Source organism: Chionomys nivalis, chromosome 7, assembly GCF_950005125.1.
Source record: "Chionomys nivalis chromosome 7, mChiNiv1.1, whole genome shotgun sequence".
In the NCBI taxonomy this organism is placed as follows: Eukaryota; Metazoa; Chordata; class Mammalia; order Rodentia; family Cricetidae; genus Chionomys; species Chionomys nivalis.
The window spans coordinates 41,013,980-41,026,563 of NC_080092.1; positions in this window are offsets into that span (position 1 = coordinate 41,013,980).

Consider the following 12,584-nt stretch of genomic DNA (forward strand, 5'->3'; position numbering starts at 1 on the left):
ACACTGACCATGAAGGGGACCCAGGCCCACCACACAGAACCAGGTCAACATCTAAGGGGTCACAAGACTACACAGGGGTCTAGAATCAGCCCGAGGGGACACAAATCAACCCAAAGACCCAGGAGTGCTTTATTTCTTTTTACTGTGTGCACATTGGTGTTTTGCCAGCATGTATGTCTGTGTGAGCTTGACGGATCTTGGAGTAACAGACAGCTGTGAGCTGCCATGTGGGTGCTGGGAATTGAACCCGGGTCCTCTGGAAGAGCAGTCAACAGTGCTCTTAACTGCGGAGTCATTTCTCCAATTCCTCTCCCCCACCAAGCACTTTAAAGGAACCCATGGGCACCCAAGAAAATCCACAAGTGCCATAAGAAGGATCAGGGATCAGATTTACCCCAAGGGGACTAGGACAGTCTGCTTTCCTCCCCACCTGGCCTGTCTAGGGCCCAGTAGTGTAAGGGGATGGCCATTAGCCATACACTGGTCCCTGACTCACCCACTCTGCCCTGTCCACACCTAGAACCCAGGCAACCTTGGTTCCCATGCCATGCTCGGGCTGGTGTGGGTCTGTGGTGGCCTTGAATGAGAGTGGAACCCTAATAAGAACCAACCTATCCAGGGCCATGGGATCTAAAGCTGGGATTGAGCTGAGCACTGCCTTATGCCCGGGCGGGGCTGTTCATTCTTCCACCATGGACTTTGGCAGTACCTGCTGCTTCGTGTCCTAAGCAAGACTGCCCATCCCCCCAAACTTGGAGTCAATTCTGCCCGGGGAGAAGATGAGCTCGCAGCCTAGGGTTGGGGGTAGCTGGTGGGATCCTTGGTCTTTCCGAACCCTTAGGAGACAGTATTGAGGAAGGCATACTTCCTGCCAGCCCCAATTAAGGACATGGGGAATCAAGGCGAAATGCCAAGGCTTGTCTTCTGTGGCCCACACACACTATAGCTGCCCCCCACTTGCCAGTTCTGTGGGACCCAGGCTGGGAGCTACTTCACCCCTCCACTCTGGCCCCTATTCTGGAGCCAAAGCCAGGGTTCTCTGTCCTTGCTTGCACTCAGAGCCTGTGGTAAGGGTTCTCTTCTGATAGTATCCCCAACCCTCACCTGACAGAGAGGGCAAGAGAACTCTCGGGGTTCCTGTGTAGGTACATTCATCTCACAAGCTTCCCTTTTCATGGCTTCTGGACCCCCAAAAGTCCCACCCCTAACACGAGTGTCACAGGGGAGGGGTTTTAGCATTCGAATTTCAAAGAAGAAAGCACCTAAGCTCCATGAGGAAAGAGAAATGGAAGCAAGACCCTGGAAAGCTATGGCTGATGCACGCACATGGGCTCTTATGGGTGTGAGTGTGTGGTGTGTGAGTGTAAATGTCTGCGCAGCTGTTAGTTCACATGTGTGTGCTTGGGTATGGAGACATCAGCTTATGCGGAGGCATGCATGCCTCACGTCCTCCCAGGGCATGCATGGAAGGACACAGGAAACTATCGGGCTCCCTGACTACCTCCAGGGCCTCCTGGAAAAGTGGGATCTTCTTTTGCTTGAGTGATACCATTCAGGGTTTTGTTTCATAGCCTGGGTTGGCCTTAAACTCACTCATGGTCCTCCTGCCTCAGTCTCCTGAGTGCTGGTATTTCAAGTACATGGTACCAGGCCCAGCTCCTCCTCACTCCAGGGTGGTCGTAGGTTCTGTTGGTCTTCACCCTTACCTCACTGGCTCATCCATGAAGTGCCATTCTGGCTGGGTTTTCTGCCTCCCACCTTGGTCTGAGTGATGCTTGCACCAAAACTTCCAAAGCTGCAGTGGGCCCTGCAGACCTGTGCATCTCCCACCCATCAAAGTCCACAGGACTCAGTGCCAGCCCAGGATCTGCCCCATTCTTTGCTTGCATCCTTTGGCAAAACAATTGTTTCCTGAGCCTCTCTCATCATCATGGGATATAGTAGAGAAGCAGATTCTTTTGACTCCAGACCCACGGAGAGACACCAGTTCCCACAGGAATGCACATCCAGGGATTTTCGCAGCTGAGACGTGTTAAAGAAGAACAGCCGGCCGTACACGCTATGAGACAGAGGCTGGAGACAAACAGGTCCGTCGCCAAGCTGTCACAGCCCAAAGTGAATCAATCCAGGTTTCTACAAAGCCTGGACTCCTCCTGTTCTACAGCTCCTCCTCCCTCTCTTCTATGGCTCCTCCTCCTCTTTGACTGTGTCCTCCCACTCTGTGCTCCTCTTTCTGTAACCCCTCCCCTTCACAGCTGCCCTTCTCCAACACTGGCTCCTCAAAGCTCCCCTTCTGGACAGTCTGTTTGAAAGAGGAACTGCCCTTCCCCTTTCCTGCCTGGGAGCTAGCACCTGGAGTGGCTTGTACCCGTGTCCTCAGGATGTGGGTCACCTCTCTGTGTATGCACTTCTGCTTCTGTCTAGTCAGGAGCCTGGCCACTTCTCTACCCCAGCGAGGACACTCACACTAATGCTGAGTCTGAAAAGTACTTGCAAAACCCAAATTCATCCTCCCCCAGCAACTCTCTGTATTGCCCCTTTGCCAGACCCTAGAAATTACTCTGCCTTTCGGGAATTCTATCTATTTTATTACTGTACATTTGAGTGAGAAATCTGGCACCTGTCGCTCTGTATCCTCTTCCATCCATGCACTCAATAATAACAGAATTTTGCATTAGGTAGAATGGTGCTCCACTCTGTGGGTACGTTTAACCCCCATTTAATATTTGGATTTGTTATACTCAGATTCAGACACACTCAGATTGAAAATATTCAAAAAAAAAAAACTCGCAGTGATGGTACGCACCTTTTATCTCAGCCCACAGAGGCAAAGGCAGTTGGATCGCTATGAATTTGAGGCTAGCCTGGTCTACATAGTGAGTTCCAGGACAGCCAATGATACACAGTGAGACTCTGTCTCAAAAGCAAACCAAAACAAAGAACTGTCTGTCTTGAACAGATATGAACTATTCTTGTCACTAATTTCCAAGCAAAACAGACAGCTATTTACACAGCCTTTACATTCTATTGGGCATTCCCAGTCAGCTAGAGATAAACTAAATACAGGGGGGAAGCTGGATACCGTGACACAAAGCTATATGGCCCCAGCACTAGAAAGCTGAAGCGGGACTGGGTGTGAGGCTAGCCCAGGCTGTGATGTAAGACCCTGTATCAAAAAGCCAAGAGAAGAAGAAGGAAGGAAGGGGGAGTGAGGGAGGGAACGAGAGAGGAAAGGAGGATATGTGGAATTTCTTCTGCAACCCCTAAGCCATTTTGAATCGAGGATTTGAACATTTGTGGATTTTGGCAAAAGCGGGGTTGGGGAAGGGCTCCTGGAGCAAATTCCCTAAGGATATCAAATGACAACAGTACACACTGTTTTGTTTTGTTTTTTAAATTGATCAGTTGATGAACACAGGGCTGTTTCCGTTCCTTGGCTGCTGTGACTATGCTGCAGCCCACACAGGAGTGTAGAGGCCTCTCAGGTTTATTTCTTTTTGTTTGGCTATATCCCCAGGATAGGCACTGCTGGACTAGTGGTGGACATAGTTCTAGCATTTTAAGAACCAGAAGAGATACAGGCCAAAACATGCAAAAGATAAAGGATGAACACATTCTGTGACTCTTACACAGCCCCGTGTCCGTGTTAGCAAAACTGTGCCATGTGTCTCCTTCAGTTCCCGAGGATCCAGCCGAAGTGCCCTCACGTGTGTGCAGAGCAGGGACGGTGATGACTGCGCTCATTAGCTTGGCCATGAATTCTTCTCTAATGTGCACACAGACCAGCTCATCCCATTTTCTTCTAAAAGGCACGTGATCTTTTCTGAGTTACACCTCAGAAAAGACGTTGGGGTCTAAGAAAATAAATTTAGGCAGAAACCAACAAAATTTGGTCTCCAGGGATTCTGGAGCCCTTTCCTACATGTACGTCTAATATGATTGCGGTGAGAGGGTGGGGTGTCTCTGCATAAGCTGTGTACTCTGGAGAAGCCCATGTTTAATTCCATCCTGGGTATTTTATTTGGGAAGAATCTCCAGGACTTGGTTGCCTCATGGATGTCAGGCATCTGGCAAATACATGTTCCCAACGTAGGAAACAAGGCCCACAGTCACACACTCACCTTCCAGTGCCCTTCCGGATCAGGCTCTTAGCATATATTCCCAAGGAACAGTGCCTTCCTGCCTACAACAGACCAAGGCTAAAGCAGTTTCTCCTGAGTGAAAAATGAGGACCAGCCCTGGGGCCAAGGGACAGGTGCACTCAATGCCTTGTCACCCCTGGATGGAGTCCTGGCTCAGAAAATCCTATTAGTAGGGAAAGGCACAAGATACAAATAAACCTTGGAGTAAGAAAAAAAGCCAGGCGGTGGGGTGCAGGCCTTTAATCCCAGCACTTGGGAGACAGAAGCAGGCGGATCTCTGTGAACTGGAATCCAGTTTGGTCTGCTTATCAAGTATCAGACCATTCAAGACTAGATGGTGAGCTCGGGGGGAGGGGGGAGAGGAGGGAGGGAAGAAGGGAGGAGAAAGAAAAGAAGGAAGGAGAGAGAGAGAAAAACAGCACCACAGGGTGGAAGTGGTGGTGGTGCACACTGTTGGGTCCCTTGAGGACAGGCCTTCACACCCCTACTTGATCTGTTTTGCACTGTTGTGATTGGTTGTTCTGAAAACAAGATCAAAAACAAGAACAATCTGTTGTTTTCAGCAATGTTTCTAAAGATGTTTACCCCTACAGTGGGAGCTTCTTGCTTTTGCTGGCTCAGCCTCACCTGCTGAGGGCTATATATACTGTGTGAGAAAGTGGAATAAAGGCTTGTCTGCAGAACCTGAAGTTGTGCTGTGTGTTAATCCTGAGGTCCCTCGCTCAGAGAACTACAGTTGCCGTGATGGCGTGGTACACACTTTTAATCCTAGCACTCAAGAGGCAGAGGTAGGTGGATCTCTGTGAGTTTGAGAACAGACTGGTCTACAAAGCTAGTTCTAGGACAGTCGGGGCTACACAGAAACCCTATCTTGGAAAAAAATAAAAGCTGGGTGTGATGTTGTTGTTGTACACCTTTAATCAGGAAGATCTCTGAATTCGAGGCCAGCCTGGTCTACAAAGCAAGTTCCAGAACAGTCAGAACTACACAGAGAGACCCTGCCTCAAAATGAGCAAAGAAATAAAAAAGAAACAAAGCAGGCGTCAATTCTAGAGGTGAAATGCCCGACAGCTAAAATGACACATTCACTAAAGGGTTCAGTGGAGATTTTATGTACCGAAAGAATTGGTGACACTGTAGATAGCCTGAAAGTACGCAACCTAAACAAGGAAAGTACACCGAGACTTAGTACAATGGAAGACACCATTAAACACATCAACACACATGCAACAAAACAAGTCACCAGAGACAAGGAAAGCTGAAGGAGGCTAGCAGCCAGGAGACAGACGAGGAAGACATGGGAGTGCTAACCACCCAGACTGATCAGTGCACACTGTCTTCATGAGTCAAATCACCACACTAGACCACACACGTTTGTGTAATTAAAGTAATAATACATTTAAAACAGAATAGGAATCATTTCTTCTCTTGGGCTGGCAAACAGCTCAGCAGGTGAAAGTGCCAGCTGCAAGGTGAAAAGTTTGAGGTTGACTCCCAGGACGCACACGGTGGAAAGGAGACACAAACTCCTCCCAGGACACACACGGTGGAAAGGACACACAAACTCCTCCCAGGACACACACGGTGGAAAGGAGACACAAACTCCTCAACGTTGCCCTCTGAGCTTCACATTTTACACACACACACTTTATTTTTTTAGTTCTTAAACTTTTTATCAAAATAAAATTAAATGTGATAGATCATCTAGAGTCCCTTTGTCTGTGTGTGTGTGTGTGTAACTGCCTAACCTGTCGTACCCTAACCAGAGCAGGGGCAGCGAGCTATGGATTTCATGGGAAAAGGACAGGTCATCTTAGCCCTCTTTGCAGCGGCCTGCTGTGTGACTTTTCCCGGGAGATGAGGACAATTGTCTATTCACCCCATATAGGGCACCCATGACAGAGCAAAGAACCATTCACACAATTGGCGAAACAATGAGTTCATTGGGGTTATTTACAGAAGCATGAATGACTCACAGAAGGCTGCAGCACCGAAAAGCCCATTGAACTATGGGTAACGAGTCTCAAAACTGCCCCCTTGGAGCTCCCTGTTCCAGTAACTGTACATAGAAGTTTTATATATGTATCTAATTGGGGAGGGGACTTGGGAGCCTCATAAGATGTCTTAGCTTCCTGATTTAAGAATCTCCCCTCCTTCCAGGAGGAAATCTTCCAATTAAATGGAAATATCCACACAATAGAACAAAAAACAGAAATCTTTGAAAAATGCTAAATCGCAGCATTCAAATAAAGGCAATTTGCATAAAATTATGACGATCCTGAGAGACACTTTAACCAGTGTCCCACTGGCAGGGGTCTGAGGTTCTTGGGTGAATTCTGCACATTTCCTCCCGGATCTGTTTTCTTGTGATATCCAGGAGGAATTCTGTTGTGGAGACCAAGTACAGAATCTGAAAATGACCAACTTGGTAAAACACTCCATAAGAAAAGCTTGTTTAAGAATTTAAACAACTGGTGGCTGGAGAGATGGCTCAGAGGAATGGAGCACTGGCTGCTCTTCCAGAGGTCCTGAGTTCAATTCCCAGCAACCACATGGTGGCTCACAACCATCTGTAATAAGATCAGGTGTCCTCTTCTGTACTGCAGGATACATGAAGGAAGAAACCTATGTACATAATAAATAAAAAAAATCTTAAAAAAAAGAATTTAGCCGGGCGGTGGTGGCGCACGCCTTTAATCCCAGCACTCGGGAGGCAGAGGCAGGTGGATCTCTGTGAGTTCGAGACCAGCCTGGTCTACAAGAGCTAGTTCCAGGACAGGCTCCAAAACCACAGAGAAACCCTGTCTCGAAAAACCAAAAAAAAAAAAAAAAAAAAAAAAAAAAAAAAAAAAAAAAGAATTTAAACAACTTTAAGGAAACACAGAACATTAAGAATCCATCTTATGGGCTGGAGAGATGGCTCAGCGGTTAAGAACACTGACTGCTCTTCCAGAGGTCCTGAGTTCAATTCCCAGCAACCATATAGTGGCTCACAACCATCTGTAATGATATCTGGTGTCCTCTTCTGGCGTGTGGGCATATATGCAGTCAGAATGTTGTATACATAATTAATAAATAAATAAATAAGAATCCATCTTATGTTGGTTAAAACAAATGTCAAGAAAAAAAAAACTACTTTGGGCAAAAGGATGTAGCAAGGCTTTGAAAGGTTTTTGTGAAAACCTTTCTGACATGTCCAAGGGAGACAAACCACAGGAGGCCTTGAACCAGCTACATCAGCACCAGCTACATCAGCACCAGTCACTGCTCCCCAGTCATAATTTAAAAGTGGGGTCAATGGAACTATGAGCTGTCATGGAAGAGGGTGCCGCCTCCCACCCCAACAGCAGCTAAGGCTAGGGCTGCACAGATTCCTAGGAGAGAGACTGACAGCCACAATTAACTGGGTGACTTAATGCGGCAACCTTTCAATTCCATCACAGTTAGAGAGTGGCACGTCCTACTCCCACACCCTACAAGGGACTCAGAACAACCTGGGTCTCTGATCTCTCAGAAGAGCTTAATATTCCGGACATCAGGTTCTAGTCATCATCGGGTCATTCTGCATCCTGTGCCTGTCTTCTCATCCTTGGCTGGGCTGAGGGGGTGCATCAGACAAAACCAACTGTAGACACACCATCGAGGTGCCCAGGACCTACATGGGGCAATCACTAGCTCACTCTCCAGCAGGCAGGGCGAAGGCCAGCACAGCTGGAGAGTAGAGAGCACAGAGCGTAAGAAAAGCTGCCCACACGTGCTAGTCTGTGTGTGTGCATACGTGTGTGTGCGTGTGTGTGTGCGTATGTGTGCAAGCATGAAGAGGCCAGAGCCCCTAGCCTCTGCTAACTAACGCCAACCTAACAACCACAGAGACTTAGAGGGCTCTGATAACCAAGCTTCTCAGGAAGTGGAGAGTACAGCACAGGAACAGGAAAGTCATAATAAATGGGCAGATTCAGGAGGCAGAGAAGAAAGGATGCTCCAAAAAGTGAACTGAGGAGGATCACATCAGATACTCTGAAAAAAGGACCCTTGGCCATGAGGATCAGAAACAGAGGTGGGGTCCACTGAGGTTGAGCCACAGTGGTGGGAGGCACCCCTGTAGTATCCACTGTGTGGGGCATCAGTGGCCTGTACACAGGGCTGTGGCCCTGGCAGGGACTATGTGCTTGAGTTGCTCTGTTAGGACAGATGGGAGCCACTCTCCTTTGATTCTGGCGGCTCTGGCACCGCTCACTGGTGTTCATGGGCAGATTAACACACTGATGGCTGTGTGGAGCGTGGGGACTGCCCTTCACACGTCTAGACCTAAGCGTCCCTGTGAAGGAGAGGGAAGGATGCTCTAGACAACCAGCTCTCTCAGAAATGAAGCAGCTGGGCTGCTGCTTCCAGCATATTATGGGATAAAGGGTATCTGCTCAAAGGGCTACCCTAAGAGCTGGAGAGAGGGCTCAGCCGTTAAGAGCACTGGCTGCTCTACCAGAGGTCAAACATTCAATTTCCAGCAGCCACATGGTAGCTCACAACCATCTCTAACTGTAGCCCGAGGAGATCTGATGCCCTGTTCTAATGTGCAGACAAAACCATGTATTTAAAATACACACATAAATAAAAGGCTGTGCTGAGGTCTCACTCCAGAACCTGAGATAGAAGCTTATTTAGAAAGAGTATCTTAGCAGCAGCAATCCAGTGAAGACAAGGTCAGTGGGGGGGGGGGGGGTCCGGGCCATTAAATGGTGTTCATATAAGCAGGGGAACTGTAGATACAGAGACAGTTACAGACACACACAGAGACCATGTGATAGGAAGTCACTCAGAAGACAGAGGTTGGGTGATGCGGCAGCAGCAGGTACAAACCTGGGCCAGGTGGGAGAGAGTGGGGAGGCTCCTCCCTGGGACCTCCCTTGCTTTTGGATCTTAGAGCTTTCACCCAACTTGTGATCGCTTATTTTAAAAGTCATAGGACACTAATTTAATATCACAGACAAAGCTCAAGCTGATTAAACACAGAGCAGAGGGCTGGAGAGATGGTTCATCAGTTAAGTGCACTGGCTGCTCTTGCAGAGGACCCTGATTCGAGTCCCAGTGCCCACAGAGCAGTTCACCATCATCTGTAACTCATGTCCCAGGGCATCTGATGCCCTCTTCTGGCCTCCATGGGCAGCTCACAGACAAACATGGAGACAAAACACTTCTGCACATGAAATAAAAATAAATCTTTTTTAAATTGAGTCATAGTTCTTAGCTATGACTCATCAATTCAACTGCGTGATAGAAGCTCAACACCGTAAACTAGCAATGCCTGATCAAAAATGAGTTTATACACACTCACGGCAGCATTGTTCACAACGGGAAGGACAGGTGAGGCGGCTCAGTGGGTAGAGGCAGTACCTGCCAAACCTGACAGCCTGAGAAGGAAAGAACCAACTCCTAAAAACTGCCCTCTGATCTCCACATGTGTTCCAGGCACTATATACAAGCATGTGTGTTTCATACATATTCCTTGCAATTTAAAAAATGCACAACTTGAGACCCTTGTCTTCCCCCAGCATGGCCTTGGAGTGACACCAGCTCCAAGCTTAAGAATTCTAGAATGACACCACCCTGGCATGTCTTAAAGCAACGGTCTGAGCAAGTGGAGACCACAACCCCCTGGCTCAGAGTTGATGGGGGGAGGCTGTGGTGGAGACTTGGAGCCATAATCACAAATAACCAGACAAACAGTTCATCATATACTGCATGGAGATGGGGGATTCAGAGCTCAGGGTTCAGTGTGAACCACACCCACTCTGCAGCCACGCCTGTCTGTCTGGTGCTGGGTGCTAGGCCGCCCATCTGCTCTCAGACTGGCAGCCTACTGGGGTCAAATCAGAAACCCAGAAGTGTTTGTCTAGCAAGCATGAAGCATCACATAAACCAGGTGTGTGGTCCACACCTGTCAGCCCAGCACTTAGGAGTGGATTCTGAGGTTTCAGAAATTCAAGGTCATCCTCAGGTATACATTGACTTCAAGGTCAGTAACTGGATATATAAGACTCTGTTTTTGAAAAAGGCAAGCAAGAGGGCTAGAGAAATGGTTCAGTGGTTAAGAGCACTGACTGTTCTTCCTGAGGACCCAGGTTCAATTCTCAGCACCCACATGGCGGTTCACAACTGTCTGTAACTCCAGTTGCTGGGGATCTAACACCCTCACACCAATGCACATTGAATAAAGTAATTTAAAAAACAAAGCAAGAAAGAAAGAACAAAAGGAACGGAGCCCCTTCTGGAAGGGCTGCCACCTATGTGTGCTTGCTCCACTGGCTTCCCCCTTGTCAGGGAGGAGTGTGGCCTGTCCCTGTCACATACAAGGCAGCTGACTGACAGACGTCCTCACAGTGCCTACATGACACCAGGTTGGTCCCCATACAGGATGTCCTAGCCCTGAAGCAAACCAGGCAATATGGGCACCTGAAACTGAGCTTGGAGAGTGTGGCCAGGCAGGGCTAAAAGGACCCAAGAGAAAGCTGTACCTATGTGATACCACCTTGTTGGTTCTGCTCCATTTCCCCACTCACAGGGTCCTCTTCCCCACGGAGGGATGTGGCAAAGAACCCACGGGGAGGCTGCTTATACCACAGCTCTTTGTGAGTAGGGACTGAGGTAACAACAGGGGCACCCAGGGGAGAGGGTGCAAGGACCTCTGACCTCTCAGAGCATAAACAATAGTGACAGAAAGGGTTGGTCTTCCAGCTTTTTTTCAAGTACGATGTTTCTAATAACCTAGCTGTATTCTGTTTTCCTTTCTCCTCATTTACAGAGCCATGGGGACAACCCAACTCAGGACAAGGAGCTGGGGGTAGGGGACTCGAGACAAAAATATTGGAGTCTAGGATGGGGGACCCTCCTTGACTCCAAGAACCCACTTTCAACAAGCTTCGACAGCATATAGCACTTGGCAATTTATCAATATAGTTTACACTCCACCCCTGCTGGCGTTCTTCCTGTCCTACGGAGCCGCCCTCAAGTGGCTGGAATGATGTGTTACACTGACTCTCCTATCTGTTACCCTAGCTGGCATCCTTCTGTCTTCTGTGTGCCCTAACAATCATTTTTGAGGTTCAGTGGTGCCCAGCTCCCAATTCTCCAGAAACCACACTCAAGGACTTCCTTATAGGGCAAGCATTTTTTTTTTCCCAGTCAGGATCTGGGTAGTCGTTACTGGCCTTGAATTCTGATCCTCCTGCCTCCGCCTCCAATGTGCCAGAGTCACGGGCATGTGCTGGGCATAGCCCACTTTTACTTTAGAACCTCTCTTTTTACAAGTGGGCTTAATCTGTTCAGGAACCCTCACTTTCTCACATTTTATTTTTATTTTTTCTTTCTTTCTTTTGTTTTGTTTTGTTTTGTTGTTTTCCACACAGGGTTTCCCATTAGCTATGGAGCCTGTCCTGGAACTCACTCTGTAGACCAGGCTGGCCTCGAACTCACAGAGATCCGCCTGCCTCTGCCTCCCGAGTGCTGGGATTAAAGGTGTGCGCCACCCCTGCCAGGCCTCACATTTTATTTTTAACCTGAACGCTAACCATCACGTGTCTCTGGGGCCCCAGTGTGATGGCTGGTGCGCATATTTGTCTCGAGATGATCAGCTCCAGGATGGCTGGGTTTCACCCTCACACACAGTTACTATTTCTCTGTGATGAGAACATTCACAACGCTCTTCCAGCTATTTTGAAGGATATGAGCACTGTCATTGTCTGGTCGCCCTTCTGGGTAGGAGAAGAGAATGTCTTTGTCTCAGCTGCTGTGACCTTGTACCTGTTAACCCATCTCCCTCCCGCCTCATTCTCTGCTAATCGCTAGTCCCTCCCTGTTCTTACTCAAACGTAAATCCTTTACCTATAACATCTTCCACATGTTTATCTTACACAATGTGCCTGGCGACTCTATCCTAAAACTTGTGGACTTGTCTGGCTCTCCCTCATAGGATTCTATTAAGCATGTGTGGTATTTTTCCAGTATCCTCTGAGGTTCTGGCATCTGAAACATCCCTGGCTGGGAAGACTTGCTGGCTGGGAGCCAGGTGCCCAGTAAAGTCATTTACATCACCTGTACCCTTGCCCTGGGCGACCCTGATGCAGGTAAATTTACCCCTGCTCTGTCCTGCCTTCTGGCCTCACAGGTCCTAGGGGCCTTTCCCAAAGCCACTCCTGACCTCTGCTTAGCAGAGAGCAGAACAGACAGCTAGTTGAATGTGGTGTCAGAAGTTTTGGGACCCTATAAACTAGGAATGCATCCCCCAAAGCCTGGTTTGGAGGAGGTTTTAAAATAACAAAAACAAGCCAGGCTTCGTGGTACATGCCTTTAATCCCAGCATTCAGGAATCTCTGTGAGTTGGAAGCCAGCCTGGTTTACAGAGTGAGTTCCAGGACAGCCAGGGCTACACAGTAAGACCTTGTCTCG